This window comes from Paroedura picta, chromosome 11 (assembly GCF_049243985.1).
Source record: "Paroedura picta isolate Pp20150507F chromosome 11, Ppicta_v3.0, whole genome shotgun sequence".
NCBI classification, from domain to species: Eukaryota; Metazoa; Chordata; class Lepidosauria; order Squamata; family Gekkonidae; genus Paroedura; species Paroedura picta.
In genome coordinates, this window is record NC_135379.1 from 36,256,346 (window position 1) to 36,272,106 (window position 15,761).

The window sequence follows — 15,761 nt, forward strand, 5'->3', positions numbered from 1 at the left end:
AAGGCCAGTCAGGAAAGCCTTGTTGAACGGGAACACTGGCAAACACTTCTCCTACCAAGCACATATCTGTTGAGTTATTCTTCCTCCACCCTTCCTCATTTTTGCCTTGTGCTTCATGTAACTGAAATGGAGACAATAATCAGCAAAGCATCATCAAACACATAGAAGATTAATAACTTTCCTTCCTTCATTCTAAGTGTAGCCATTTTTTCCTAATTGGAATAGGTTTAAGAATTGTACTAATGAACAAAGTTTATTTGTGTTGGATTTTTAGTTGTTCTTCAAGTGCAAATCCCTAGGAAACACATATTTTATGACTAAAGCAATGAAAGTAAATTAAAAAATTGAAAAGTGAGGTCACCCTTTGTCAGCAGCCTCTTTCATATTTTCATTTGATTGCTTAAAATTCCAAATGTTCATTAATTTTTCTGTTCTATTACATGACATTGGCTGGATGTGTGATTAAAGGTGCAAAATGATTTATGGGAGGAGTGATACTCATTTTAAATTTAAGTAGACAAATGTTCTTCTAATTTAGGCTGTGCAATTACTATTTCTCCTTGTACATTTGTGTTTCTATAACACCATCTTTTTCACAGGGTATGTACATGAGGTTATAATTGAACGTTTATTTGAAAGTTCATTTGTTCTGATTTGCACCCCATTTTTAAAAGTTAAAACTTACTGCCAACCTGAGGCAGTAAAAATCAGCTACAACACACAGAAGGTTTTTGTTAACTGTATACAATGTTAATATCTCATGTTCTGTACAGAGAATAGCCACAGTCCAAAATAATACTGCCAAGGTAATGAAATGTTGATCACAGTGTAAGAAATTGACTTAGAATAAATGGCCAGTATGAAAGGCCCTTTGTTTGAATTACCAAAGTTAGGTAGGTCTGCAAGGAAGTATGATGATCCAAATGTGAGTCTATACATATTGTTTACTGCACACAATAATTGGCATATGATGGTGTGACACATCTTGTAATGCTCAGTCAAAGCAAGGGGGGGGGGAAAGATGGGAGAACAGAAGAAAGTCAAATACATCTCTTGTGGCATAACTACTGCAACTGCCAAGAAAGTAGAGTCATATTCATTCCTTGGCTAAAAAATAAAAGATCAGTGACTATTGCTTAAGGGTGACCATGAAAATTGGCATATATCACTGTTGTTGCATTGAACGTATAGAACAAAAGCTTCACACAGGCACCAACATGATGTTGGCACAAAAATACCTGAAGGATTCTTTTTGTGTGTGTGCTACAAATGAGATGTCATTTAAAAAAACCCCATTGTGACCCAGTTGAAAAGAATCCTCATTTGTAATTTCTCAAGTTTAGAATAGATATGATGACCCATGTATGTGATGGGTCCAATCTCTTTTTAAATGAGAGTAGACCCTTTTTAAATCAGAGTAGTTCAACAGTAGAATTGATTGTCTAAGGAGGTGGTGAACCCCCTCACTGGCAGTCTTTAAGCAACAGCTGGACAGTTACTTATCATGGATGCTATAGGTTGACCGTGCATTGGACTAGGTGACCTATATGTCCCTTTCCAACACTATGATTCTATTTTTTTTTAAACCATAGGAGAATCAGTCCAGACTTGGATTATACATGGCGGAAGGGTGATGAAGCCATGCTGCTCTCCCTATCTGAAACATCTCTGAGGGTAAACATACAAGGACTGTATAGTGAACAGAGTTCCACGGGTCTTCCAGGTTGGAAAAGTAGACAGGGAAAAGGGTTAATCCATCCCATTCCTACAGTGCTAACTAGAAGCACGGTAAAGTCTTGAGTATTCTATGCCTAGAACTATTACAATTCGTTTTGGCCCTTAGAAGCCAGGGTACAAGAGAAATTTAAACTGGTATTTGTGACCATAATAAGATATGGTTGAACACAAGGCAGGGGAAAGCCATGGTGATTCTTTCAACACTGGTGAAATAACAACAAACCCCCAAACTTACAGACACTGGAAACCAGCCGCAAAAGAATGAAGAAAGATCATGAAGACTTAAAAAAATAAATAAAAACCATTCTCATTATTCTGCTGACACTTCAAGATGATAGATAACATGCTTTCTGTTTGTATACAGAATGAGACCAAAATCCTTCGCTCTTCAAAATAAGACAGTAACAGTGCAATGTCTCTGGTTCACCATTGTGGCCTGTCTATGACCCATTATGCATGGGGGTTTTAGCGCACATTCGGGGTGGAATGGCGGGGACTAAAATCACGGATAACGCACGGAGCCGGCTGCAACCGGCTGCAGCTTCGGTGCATGTCGCCGAAAAAGCCGCGTCAGTGAAACGTGGAAGAAAGCGCAGCTTCTGGGTAACCGGGGCGCAACCAGAAGCGGCGCCCGGATCGCCGCGTGCATAATCGGTTACTCTGGGTTTTGCCGCCGTCGCGCCCCGCCCCGTGCATAACCTGTGTGCGTCGCGTCTTCCCCCTCCGCGTTTTCCATGTGACCCGAAATCGCCGTTTCGGCGGCCGTGCATAATGGGCCTATGTCGTAATTCTCATATATATCTAAGTACCACAGATGCACAGAATAATGTATCTGGTAGTCATGGATTTGTAAAACAAATCATAATAGTTACAATGGTTACAGACTACTAAAGTACCTCAGAATGTTCAGGATAGTAGAAATTCTTGTGTGCCCAAGATTTTCAAAGGAATTTGCTCTGGTCAATGCAATGTGTGGCAAAAGATTTAGATCTGCATCAACCTAATATATACTCTAATACACGGTAGCCTCTGCACAATGTAACTGCCCTGTACATGTTATTCTGTCTGAAGTGGTTCACCATCCAGTATGAACTTTTTCAGCCAAATCAGAGCAACATCCCGTACAACCCACAAAGAAAGGTCATGTGGGCTACGGTATAATCTGAATCACTGAATCCATGCTACAGATCATACACATGAATGCAATTTGCACCATAGCCTCAGGCTGAGCTCATTCACACATTACCTAAAAGTGAATAAAGAAAAAAACTGGCTTGACAAAGTCTTCCCGGCAGCCACATTTAGTTCCATGCTGCAAACCTTGCTAGATGAGGCAGTGATTTATTTCCTGGGCCCCTGGTCCACCTCCTGGGAGCTCTTGGCATCTTCCAGAAGGACACTCTCTACAGGCAGTGCCCCCTTAGGGAGGAAGGGGTAGGAGAAGTTGAAGAACTCACAAATGGCTCCTGTCCTCTCCCCTTGCTCAAAGCTGCAGGTTGATGAAAAGGGTGCCTGTGCATGAATCCTTGGGCCTTGCTAGTCTCAGGGTATAAGACAGGGGGATGGAACTGATTCCTGTAGGGCTGGGCTTCCTGCTCGGCAACAGTGAAGTGGCTCTGGCCATCCTACGCCTGGTACTGGCTAGTTGACTGCACATGTCCCATGCATGGCTATGCTTCTCCTCTCCATATCTTGGCCACAGGGGAGGAAGGTGCACAGGCAAGTGATCCTTCCATCTGGCAGGGATTCGTAAGTCTGTTGAGCAGACCCAAATGGAGGTTGAAGGGGTTGATCTACGATGGGGCCATGCTATTGGGCATCTCCATGAAACAGACCCTCTCCTAGCACAAGACCATTGTGGTTTGTTGGCTGTGCTTGGCAGGGAGACCTGGGGGCCAAGAACAGCATAGCTGTACTGTGTATGACAAAGCCCAGAAGGCTGACCCAGTGCTCTTATGGGGTGTGTATGCTAAAATGCCCTCTTAACAAAAAAATTGCCCTCCAATAAAAAAATTCTGGCTACAGGCCTGCAAGCTGCTGCTTATCTGGAAAGATCTACTTGCTTTGTGCCTGGACATTTTCAGGACTAGTTTCCCCACAGTTGACTTTGTTCCAAATATTTTTTAAAATAATATATCAAGGTTTTTTGTTAGGTTTTTTTGTTTGCTTTTTCTGGGGGGGGGGGTATTAGGTCAGGGCAGCCTTTGTTTGCTTTCCTTTCCCCCAACCCCCACAAATAGTTTCCCTTGAATTTGTTTTGTGTATTTTTTATTAAAAAATTAAAATAATTGACTGTTTTGTTAGGTTATTTTCTGTTGGCTTGTTTAAGAATGTTGAACTGTTTTGAATTTTCTCTGTTTTTATCTTTTTAATTTTTAGAAGGTTTACACTTTGGGAAAGATTTTTCAGCTGGGATCCTCTAGTATGACATTGATTCTGGTGGGCTTGCCACATTGGCCCTGGGTTCTGCTGGAACTCTCTAGTTTTGTGTTGGTGCTGCTAGGCCTACTGGTTCTGTTTGCTTTATGAGACTTCTGGCCAGTGATATTATGTGTTTGGTTATTGGATTCCCCCCCCCCCCAAATCTAAGGAAGCAATGGAGACAAGTAGCATTACTGCGATAACCTTTAGAGGCCCATAGAATTGGACACCTTGATCCAGTTTTCTTGAAACTTGAAGGGATGCCTTTATTAGGCAGGAATATGTTCCCACTCCACTGCTCTGGGAATACTACCCCACCACAATCATCGGGAATAATGGACCCCTCAAACTGTGAAATTCCAGTAAAAGCAGCCCCAGATCCTGAAATGTTATGGGGGGGGGGGGAGATCCAAATACTCAAGAATATTCTTATGGGAATTATTTCTGAAATACAAATCTGAAAAAATACTTTAAAAAAGCCAGAATTAAGTGTATATCCCTACTGCAGAGAAATCTCATTGGTAAATTGAAAGAGCTGACTGAAAATCAGGCGCAAGTCCTCTTTTATGTACAAATTTCCTTGTACTATTTTACATATAAACATCTTAAATGCTAACCAATTTGTTTTATGATCAGGACTGAGTATAAAAGTACAACAGGTAGTAATGATCTGCATCTTAGTAGTACAAGTTTCAGTCACTGAATATGAGCAGGGGTGTATGTGTGTGTGTGTTTTCTGGCATCAAAACAAGATCAGATTTTATTTTTTAAATGAGAAAAAAATGGAAAGGAAACAAAATTAATTGATGTAATCTGTCATCGTTTCTAACATCTCCAAGGAATGGATTTGGTGATATCAATATAAATTCACAGCACTTGGCTTCCCAAATTCTGATTCTTAATTTCTTGCCTGAACACTGCTTTCCCCCAAATGATTGCTTGATTAAAGTGCTGTAGCTTATAATTATAATTTATAACTCATTTAACAGACAATATTAGCTAATCTACAGGAATGTGATGGGACTCTATAAAAATCCATGTAGTCTATAAAGCACTGCTGCATTACCCTGCAAGCCTTACTCCTAGTACCATCCTATGTAGTACATTGAAGTCAGTGAACTCATAAGAGTGTAACTCCCCTTAAGATTACATGTTTAAATGAAGGCGTGTCAACTGGCAACATGCCCAACTCAGATAAAGTTTCCCCCTGTCCCCCAAAACTCACCAGATCCAACTCAAATTTCTTATATGAAATCGCATGAGCTGCTTAGCAAAATGGACCCCCATAATTGGTCCCCCCTGACAGCTCTGCTGAAATGAATCAGATGCGTGTGGCAATGCTTGCTGAACTTCTGCTTGCTCTTCATTCTTTTATATCTCAAGGCCTGGATCTTTAACTTTGAACTAGCTTCTATTGGCCCTGGGCTCAGTCTCTGGAGAAACACGCTTGGCACATTTTATAGGCCATCTCAGGTACTCTTCTGGCTTAATTGCAAAGGTAGGTTTTAGAGGCCCATGCTGGAAATATTTCACTGCACACACAACCACATGCAGGGTGGCCAACTGGACAGTTGTCCACTACTATGACCTGGTTTCCCCCCTTCTGGCTGGCTGCCAAAGGAAGGGTTGCCCACCTATAGTGGAGGGAATAGGGAAAAGTCTATTTTTAAATCTGTAAAATATTTTTTTCCCTTCATGAAAAAAGGGTCTTGGATGGCGAGTCCTGTACAAACTAAAATAAACATTTTCAAGCATAAGACCAAAGTATTCTTTCAATTTTGACAAAAGCATACATTTGAAGTCTGGGACATCTTGCATTGATACCTTTAAGACATAACAAAGCTTGATGCACTTTCATCCATCCTTTAAAAAAACAATTTAAAAAAAACAATGGAAGCCCAGATCACAAAGGTATCACGGCTGGCATTCTACCATCTCCGCCAAGCCAAACTACTAGCGCCCTACCTGGCCCCGGAACACCTAGCCACAGTGATCCATGCGACGGTCACCTCTAGCCTGGACTTTTGTAACTCGCTCTACGCAGGCCTGCCCTTAGCCCTGCCCCGGAAACTACAACTGGTTCAAAATGCAGCAGCCAGGATCCTCACAGCGACACCGTGGAGGTCTCATTTCCGGCCTATTCTCCACCAGCTGCAATGGTTATCAGTTGAATTCCGTATCAGACTAAAGGTTCTGGTAATTACCTTCAAGGCCATACGCGGTCAGGGCCCAGTGTACCTGAGGGACCGCCGCCCCGCCTATGCCCCCAAAAGAGCTCTGCGCTCTACCGCCACCAATCAGCTAAGGATCCCTGGCCCTAAAGAAGTCTGTCTGGTCTCGACCAGGGCCAGAGCATTCTCTGTTCTAGCCCCTACCTGGTGGAATGAGCTCCCAGAGGAGATCAGGGCCCTGACGGAGCTTAAACAGTTCCGCAGGGCCTGCAAAAAGGAGCTCTTCCACCAGGCATTTGGCCGAGACCAGACGTAATCAACAGCGACCAAAGGGCCCCTGCTCCCCCCCCCTCAGAATTCCATCAATAAGCCCAAGACCTGTTAGTACTACTATATTGTTATACTGTTATATTGTGCTGTTATTTGGTTACAATTATTAGTTATCAGTTATACATGTTTTACAGACTGTTTTATGTATTGTTCTTTGTTATGATGTAAACCGCCCTGAGCCTCCGGGGAGGGCGGTATATAAGTACGATAAATAAATAAATGAATGAATGAATGAATGATGAATGAATGAATGAATAAATTCTTTCATTACTTTCAAAGTTTAGGGCAGAGCAATTCTGTATTGCACCCTAAGGAAATAATTATGTGGGGGCCAAATGGGGGGAAAAAACATGCCCCAATACTCCTGCTGGGTTTTGCCACATGATTACACAGGGTGATCTTGCCATGGGGTTCCATTCTGCCATTGTTTCAGGGTGGTGGAAGTGATAGACAGAGCAAGCAGGACTAGGAGAAATCATCAGTCAGGGAGGCAAAGCCAAGCATCTATCACTGGTAGGGGGTAGAGAGGGATAGGCTACAGGAACAACACTCCTCCTCTGCTGCATGTATCCCCCCTTAAAAAGACCAGGTCCCATTACAAAGACCGACTACCTGTTAGCAAGGAGAGGGTGTCACATCAGCTCCATGGGTACCCTATGGTGGCAAGAGATCCCACAGGTGTTGTAGGAGCTGTGGAGACACATGTAGTAGGCCCAAGAGAGGTATGGTGGTATTAATCTGGGAATCTTGCTTATCTGTTCACACATGACTGCACCTTGAGATCCCGGCAGAGGACCTGGTGTACCTGTGCAGGCTGAAATCTAGAAGCAGTCCACAAAATGTGGACTCTCCCTGTGGAGCAGGGGTAGTCAAACTGTTCATGGACTACAATTCCCAGGAGCCCCTGCCAGCATTCGCTGGCAGGCACTCCTGGGAATTGTAGTCCATGGACATCTGGAGGGCTGCAGTTTGACTACCCCTGCTGTGGAGTATTCACCCAGGTACTCATCCAGCTGTGCTAGGTGTTTTGTGCATGGCGTGGTCACCACTGAGTGTGTGCGCACTTGTTCTAAGGCTGCATGGCCTGGAGCTATCAGGCATCTTTCCATGCCATGCACCCATGGAATACTGGGGCAACCTCCTGGAACTATTTGTCATGATTGTTCCCTGAGGAAGCCAGGGCTGTGGAGTGAGCTGGTTGGGTGTGCAGTTCGATCAAGATCCTAATCTACTTGGGATCCAATGGCTATGGCTGTAATTCTGTGTGTGTGTATTTGTGTGTGTGTGTGTGGGGGGGGTTGAATCAAAAATTACCATGACAATTAATCAGCTTTGATGCCATTTTTGCCAGCACAACTTTGCGCCTGCATGGACTGGGACGCACTTGCCTGCTGAAAACTTTGGAAGCTGCCTAACACCATAAACGTGGGTGGGCTTCATCGGGCATAGGATGGCCCCGCTGATCCTCGCATGCCTGTGTTCAACGCCGATCGCAAGCCCCTTGGCAGGGACTGGGGCGCGTCGGCCATGGGGTAATCTGAGCTACCGGTCTGGCCTGAGACTTGACTTGCAAGGAAAGGGAGCTCAGTTCCACATGCCATTTACAGGCTCCCGCAAGCGAGCGAGCGAGCGAGCTGGCTCAGAAGGCAGGTCTGCGACGAATGGAGCACCGTCCTTCGGAGCCCATCGGCCTGCGTTAGGAGGCTGTGTCGCTGATCAGGACGGGCAACCTTTTGGCTCAAAGGTCTCATTCATACGCCCAACCCTGGAGACTGCCTAAGCAGACTAATGTTCCAGCTAACTCATGGAGGTGCCATGATCTTACACGCCCTGGCCTCACCCAAAGACCTGGCAGAAGAGCTCTATTTTGCAGGCCCAGTGGAACTATGTCATTGCTCCACTGATGTTCAGCGATGGGGCTCCTACAGCAGTGGGACTCAGTGGCACAGAGGCATTGGTGCTTGGCATCAGCATAAATGGACCTTATGCTGTTTTAACTTCATGTTAATCTGCTGTGGGGGGGGGGCGTTGGATTCCTATTCTGATCCATCCTTTTAGGATTGCTCTGTAAATTATGCACACAGCCTTAAATGTCTATTGCTTCGCTTTTTGTCTGTTTCATAGCTACCATAGTTTGCAATTGTTTGCTCTTGGCCTTTAGATGAAACCTTTAATCATAATTTTAGCTTAAATTTAACTCTCATCATTTATCAAAACTTGAAGTTATTGGATATTTTGTAGCTTTGTTGGATTGAACCAATGTTGAAAACAATCCTGAGATTTATTAGGAGTACTATATCTTAATTTTAAAATGTTTCAACCATCAAGTTACTTAATAAGGTGTGAAAGTGTAGTTCATGTCCTCCTTTGCTGACCATTTTATTCAGAGGTTCACAATAAACTAATTACCCCTCTACTGGACAACTGTCACTCAAATTTGAAAAATGCCAAACATTTACTGGAAGAGGGAAACCAGCAATTTACTGCTCCAGCAGCAAAATTCCTTGCTATAGCTTGTCAAACCCGTCATTTGATAGTGAATACAGGGCCAGGATATAAAATTATATAATTTTAAACTTATCAAATGATATAATGGCTTTTATATTAAACAGAATCTGCTATATTTTTCTAACATTTTAAGCTAAATATTTGATGTTGAATGTTATGACTTGCTGGTCTTTGACTGCATAATAAATAAAGTATTTAATAAGATGTGACAAAGCATGCATTACTCATGGAGAAGCACCTTTAGGCTTTAAAGCCTAAAAGCATGCATTAATCATGGAGAAGCACCTTTAAAAAAAACTTTTTTCCTAAGAGTCACCTATAATTGGTAATGTGACTGTGTTATTTTAATCTTTTCCAGTATCTACCTGAAAGGAAACAATCAGATGTTAATTTCACTTTAAAATGCAACTTTTCTATAAAAGATTGAATAGGTGGTGTAAACCACCTTGAGCTTTGGGTAAGATGTGATCTAGACTTTCAAATAAATACAAGTGTAAATTCTAAAATTAAATTGTTAGGTTTAATCCCAGCTTGAGATATTCCTGATGAAGTGGGGAGAGTTCCTGAGAAGGGAAAAGTTTAGGGAGGTGAATTTTAGAAGGGATATCAATTTATGACTTCCGTTTCTTCTAGACTGTGATATACCATAGACAGAATCTGTCTTCAAAAGCTGTCAATTCCCCTAGGGGAACTGAAATCTGCAGTGATAAGAATGACTGGTCAGCAAGGGGTTAAATCAGGCAAGCTCTGCTGTTTTGCACCCTTCCTTCCCAGGCAATCCCAACAAAATCTGCTTGTACATTTTATCTTCTACATCTGCAATGGATAAAGTACTAACTAGAGGCTTTCTTTTAAAAATGGAATTCATAGAAGAGGCATGGCATTTTCTGAAGGAGCACTAGCCCCATATGTTCCCCCATAGTTGTAAGCTTGACCTGGCCACAACCTTTAGCCTCTAATACTAACTTTGTATAGAAATAATCTTGGGGAGAAATGCTCTTCTGTAGCAGAATTCTATAGGAACCGTGAAGAGAGTCTAGGGGTCAGCAACAGGAGGGCCAAATCCAGACTTTGGGTGACAATGCCTACCCCTTCATTTCCTTACCTAGAGGCCAAAGAAAATGAACTTGGAAACAGGCTACTTTAGGGAGTCAGGGTTTTAAGCTGCAGGCCTAACATGCCTTGCCCATTTCCCCTAGGACAGAACAGGAACAGCAAATCAAATAGTTTGTAATGGAGCATGTAGTTTCAGATGCAATGAAACTGGACTAGACAGCCAGGTGCCGAGCTGATTTTAGCAGTTCCTCAACCAAGTAGCTCCATGCTCCCACTCAGGAAGGCTCACAATGGATAGCAGACATCAAAATAGGACAGAATTATAGAAGATGTTTTTCTCCTCTTCCTCCTTTTATCTCGTTTCCCTTTCAGATTTGTTTTTCCCCTTTCTCTTTTATGAGAGCAGTACGAAACTCTGAATCCAGATAATGCTTGAGGACTTTATCCACAGGTAATTAGACACCGAGCCTCAAATGCCTGCCCTGGATACGTCTTTGTATACCAAGCAGATGCGACAGTGGGAGCAGCAGCATGAAAGTTAGGACAGTTCAACTCCCCTCCCTAAAGATGTACATCCACAGTGCATATTTCATCCAAGTTTCACAATCGCCAAAGAGAATGGAGGTCTTGGGAGACTCTCTTTATGTACAATGTGACAAACTTGCTGGCTTTCTTAATTATACCTAAGACATATCTACTACAGATAGTGTCTGCCTCTATAATGGATTCAAAGGCATGAATAAAACTCTTTAATTTTCAAGTATTTCTTTTTAAAATTAATATTTGAAAAAGGGGGAAAGTAGCTTGTTAAGAAAGAAGATTTCTAAGGTTGCAATTCTTGCATAGAAGGACGCAGGCTTGGTGGCCTCTCTTGTTATAAATGTTCTAGTACTCATCTGATACCCACTTATTTATAGATTTTAGACTAAAAGCTCTTTTTTGCCAGTTTTCTTCACAAGCACTTATCTCAACATCCTCATTAGATGGTTTTTCTCTTTTCTTTTTTCCAAGGCCTATCCATGCCCTTGGTACTTCTTTTTGTTCTGTTCTGCAAAAGAAATGGCTTTAAATGATCACTCTCCACCAGTTCCAACTTTTTCCTTTTGTAATTAGCTTTATTTGAAGGCCAGAAAAGTAAAAGGACCAGAAGGAAGTAAAAAAAAGCCCACAAAAACCCTCACAGTTGAACAAAAGAGATGATGTTCTTTACTTCAGCCATATGCTGTATAGACCATGAGTACAGAGTGGGTCAGCATGTCTCCGTTTTGAAAATTAGCTTCTTTTAAAAAGCCTTATTCTCATAGAGACTGCAAAGATGCAAATAGGCATGCAAGAAATTTTGCCTGGATTAGAAGACAGACGTTTTAATAAATTAAAATAAAGTTACCATTTATTAGAAACAATGCTGGCAACTAATTTCCAAGAGCAAATGATTTATTTATTTAATTTATTATATTTATATACCACCCTCCCTGAAGGCTCAGGGTGGTTTACAGGAAACAGGAAAAAGATAAAACCGGAAACAGATAAGATCATATATGATGTCCTAATTATTTTACTTACTTACATTTACTTATCTACACTTATTTTAAATACTCAAAATGGATATTTAAGTAACAATATGCTGACGGTCTTTGGCCCACTCTGCAATGCTGTGTTTGCACTTCCTTGTTTCTGGAACTGATGGTGGGGGGGGGGGAATACTCAAGGGACAATGCAGTGCGTCTTGCAAAGTAGTAACAACATGCGAGAGCCCAATTGTTCATTTTATTTTTATTATATTTTTGTACCACCCTCCCTTGTGGCTCAGGATGGTTTACAACATGAATTCACAGTTCACAAACCAATTGCGATACTGGTGCAATAAGAAGAAGTTATACTTAACATGTGTTAACATGATAAACATTATAAACAGTATAAATATTTAAGCCGTTAACCACATAACTGTATGTGTTACTGTTGCTTCATGGGGTGGCTGGACTAGGGGTCCCCTTGTGCTCTGTCTGATGGGCATATCTAGTGATAGGGAAGTGGTTTCTAGGTGGAGCCCTAGTCAATGGTGTTGTTTCATTGGCCTCTATAATGTCAGTTTCCGCATGCCACTCTTCTTTCTGTCAATCATGGTCTATAATAACAAGGTGTCTTTTATGTGGAGGGAGCATCTGTTCCACATATTTCTAGTAAGGGCTTGGAGGAGGAGTGTGTCTCATGGCATAAGTGCCACTCAGCACTTAACACCACTCAGCTGCCCCCCCCCGAGTGCCTCAACCTCCAACAGGTTTGCCTGTCTGTACAGCGGCCAGCCAACTGCCTTCTGCCCCCCACCCCTGACCTTCCACCTATCTCTGAGGCTTGGAGGCTGCAGATCCCTGCCGCGTGAGAGCTGCCCTTGCTGGTGAGTTCCCTAACAGCTGCCTGCAACCTTGCCAGGTTCTAGGGGGAAGGACTGGCTGTCTGCAGAGTTCTTCCACTCCACCCCCCCTAATCTAGTGCCTGTTGTATACCTGAACCTTAGTTAGATATCCAATCCATCATTTGAGATATTTCTGACAAGCTCTCCAGGGTTCTCACTGGCCGAAGTTAGGCAGGTGATGTCTCTACACTGAGTTTTTTCAGCAGTGGAATCTCTTGTCTCTACCTTCTGGGTCACCTGGTGCCTACTCTATACTTTTAGGCACCAGGCTAAAATACTGCCTTTTTGCTTGGGCTTTTAATTAAGGGGTTGATCTTTTACCCTATTTAAACTTACATTTATATCTGCTTTGATGACCGCAGAGTGGCTTTTGGCTTGAACTGTTCTGTGATGTTGTCTATGCCTTTCTTCTCTGTAAAATAATTAGTGAAGGAAAACAGTTTATACAACATTAATTAAGAACATTAAATTAAATTAATAATAATAATAATAACATGCCTTCTGAGTTTTTAACTTCTTAAGTTTCACATATGGCTGTTGCTATGTCTTTTCAAAAAGCATCAAAACAAGCAAAAACTGTTCACAGCTGTCCATTGTCCTTTATGACCCTGAACATTTTTGTCAAAGTTCTCTTTTATCCTGCAACCCACAGCAGGACAGGCTCTATAAATGGTGGAGGAGAGCAGCACAACTTAGTCCTCCATATTTCTTTCAGTGGACCAGGTTTCAGAGAGCACCACACAAGCAATAAACTCCTTTTGGCTGGTATTTTATCAGATTGAATGGAAATACTGGAAAAGAGTATCATCAGCCATCGTCAACTTGGTTTTCATTTTCCACGTAGTTTCAGCCGACTAGTCTTTTGTTTATCTCTAATTTGGAGTACCGGGTTTGATTCCACACTTTTCCACATGCAGCCAGCTGGGTGACCTTGGGCCAGTCACAGTTCTCTCAGAGCTCTCTGAGCCTCACCCACCTCACTGGGTGTCTGCTGTGGGGAGAGGAAGGGGAGGCTATGGTAAGCCACTTTGAGACTCCTTTGGGTAGTAAAAAAACAGGGTACAAGAAACCAGCTCTTCTGCTTTGGCAATCATGGCAACAGGGCTGTCGCTTGCCATGCTAATTAGGAAGCAAATACAAACTTTCTAGAAAGTTTGAAATAAAAATAGCTGCCATTTTAAGCAATCCCCTCATTTTACAGAGAGTGCAGACACCTAAAAAGTTTACCTCCGGTCTTCCTCCCAGTGCATAAAATATAATTTAAAATGCTGTTGGGCATCCTAAGGGCATTCCAGCACTGCTGGCAAGATACTTTATCCTACCCTGGTAGAGAAATACATAACAATGTTCTTAAAAAATTAAAAATTTAAAGGAATCTGAATATAAACCCCTCTGTCAATTCTCTAGGTTGGCATCATGTTATTCTCTAGTGCTCCATCAGAGTGAATTCATTCTGAAATGTCTGCATAGCCTGTGGAAAAACTGTTTATATCTGCTTTATATATCAAGCACGGCATCTAAAAGTGGATAGCCTGGCAACAGAACTGACATGCAGGTAGCTTCCTGTTTTGCATTACAGCCCAATTTCAAATTTGCCTGATTTGATTGATGAGCCAAAGATTTTAATTTTGCATTATTTCACAAAGAATATTATTTTTTTTTGCAAGAAACAGTTGTCATGGCATTCATATTTTGATACTGAATAACTATTTTGAACATCCTCTTGGAGGTTCACCATAGTCATAGCCAGAGTTGTAAACATCCAACTACAAGAAGCGGTCCAAAGAGTAAATACAGGAAAACTGCTCCTTGATACTGATTGCAACAATTTATATATATTAATGGATATTTTATATTATTAGTGCTGAGAATTGCCTTGCCCATGTAATTTAACAGCAGCATGCAAAGAACCTGGAAGCCCTCCCTTTTCACCATGATAGTTGAAAGAATCACAACAAAGCACATTTGGCCTCTTCTTGAGGGCTTCAAAGACAACTGGACAGTCGCCGTGGAAAACAGGATACTCAACTACTGGAAAGCTAATCTAAAAGGCTGAGACAATAAAAAAAATGAAACTAGAATATAGCTAAGCACACAGTGCTAATGTACAGAATATCATATATATTTAATGATATATTCAGTTGTAACATTGAGGAACGCTTTTAAGCCAAAACATGCTTGGTTCTTGTTTTAAGATATAATTTGTACCTTTTGAACTGTATTTATATGTTTGGACATTTTATCTGTATACTAGGTATAGGTACTTATATGAGGAACCATAGGAATGTGGTTTTAAAATGACATGTTTAGACTTTTGAATGTATAATTAAATATATATGACATTCTGTACATTAGCACTGTGTGCTTTGCTATATTTTTGTTTCATTTCTTTGTTCAACCTTTTAGAAGCTACGTTTCTCATGTAGAGCTATCTTCTTTGCATAGCATTGTTGGCTTTCCCCTACGTTGGTCGCACTTACTGGACTACCAGGTCCTCCTGTTATTTCAGAGTTCAAGATTATTTAAATATTTAAGACTGTAGGAGAAGAGGAAGAAAAAATGTGAAATGAATTCAGTTAAGCTTTAAAACAACTATTTAAATACCTCGTATTTCAAGACAGAACCTAATATTTTGTCATCTATGCATATATTCCATTCTATTGACCTTGCTGGGATTCAAGTATTGCACACAGTCCTAAATGACTGGGCCAATTCACAGATTACAAAGCCTACAGGAGGACACCTGACTGTCAACAGATGTACGCCCGCAGTTCTGTGCTGGGAACTCAATTAGCAGGTCCATGGAGGCTTGATTCAGATCAGGGTCATGATGAGTAGGTAGAATGAGACTTAAGTCTTCCTTATTCTCTATTTGTGACCAGAAATGGCCATAGGAACCAATGAGGAAAAGTTATGGGCATTTACCAGTACATGTGAATTTTTTCCAGGGGTGGGGGGAGAATGATGGCTCTTAAGGTCATTTCAGGTCAGGAAAACAGCAAAGGGGGCTTTAGTGCCATCTTCCCATGAGTGTGATGCTGAAGCAACAGAACAAAGTTTGAATCCTGTGGCATCTTTAAAACACACACTTTTTAATTCTGGAGATAAGCATACATGCGCAGAAT

General features: G+C 41.7%; 1 long non-coding RNA gene across 1 annotated transcript in view; it reads right to left on the reverse strand.

Annotated features, from left to right (window-relative positions):
- LOC143820268 (uncharacterized) overlaps positions 1-15,761 on the reverse strand; it is a 41,598-nt gene that overhangs the window by 15,275 nt on the left and 10,562 nt on the right. Inside the window, exon 3 of the long non-coding RNA XR_013225294.1 lies at positions 12,973-13,048. This is a non-coding gene — a long non-coding RNA (uncharacterized LOC143820268). The remainder of the gene's footprint in view (positions 1-12,972; positions 13,049-15,761) is intronic.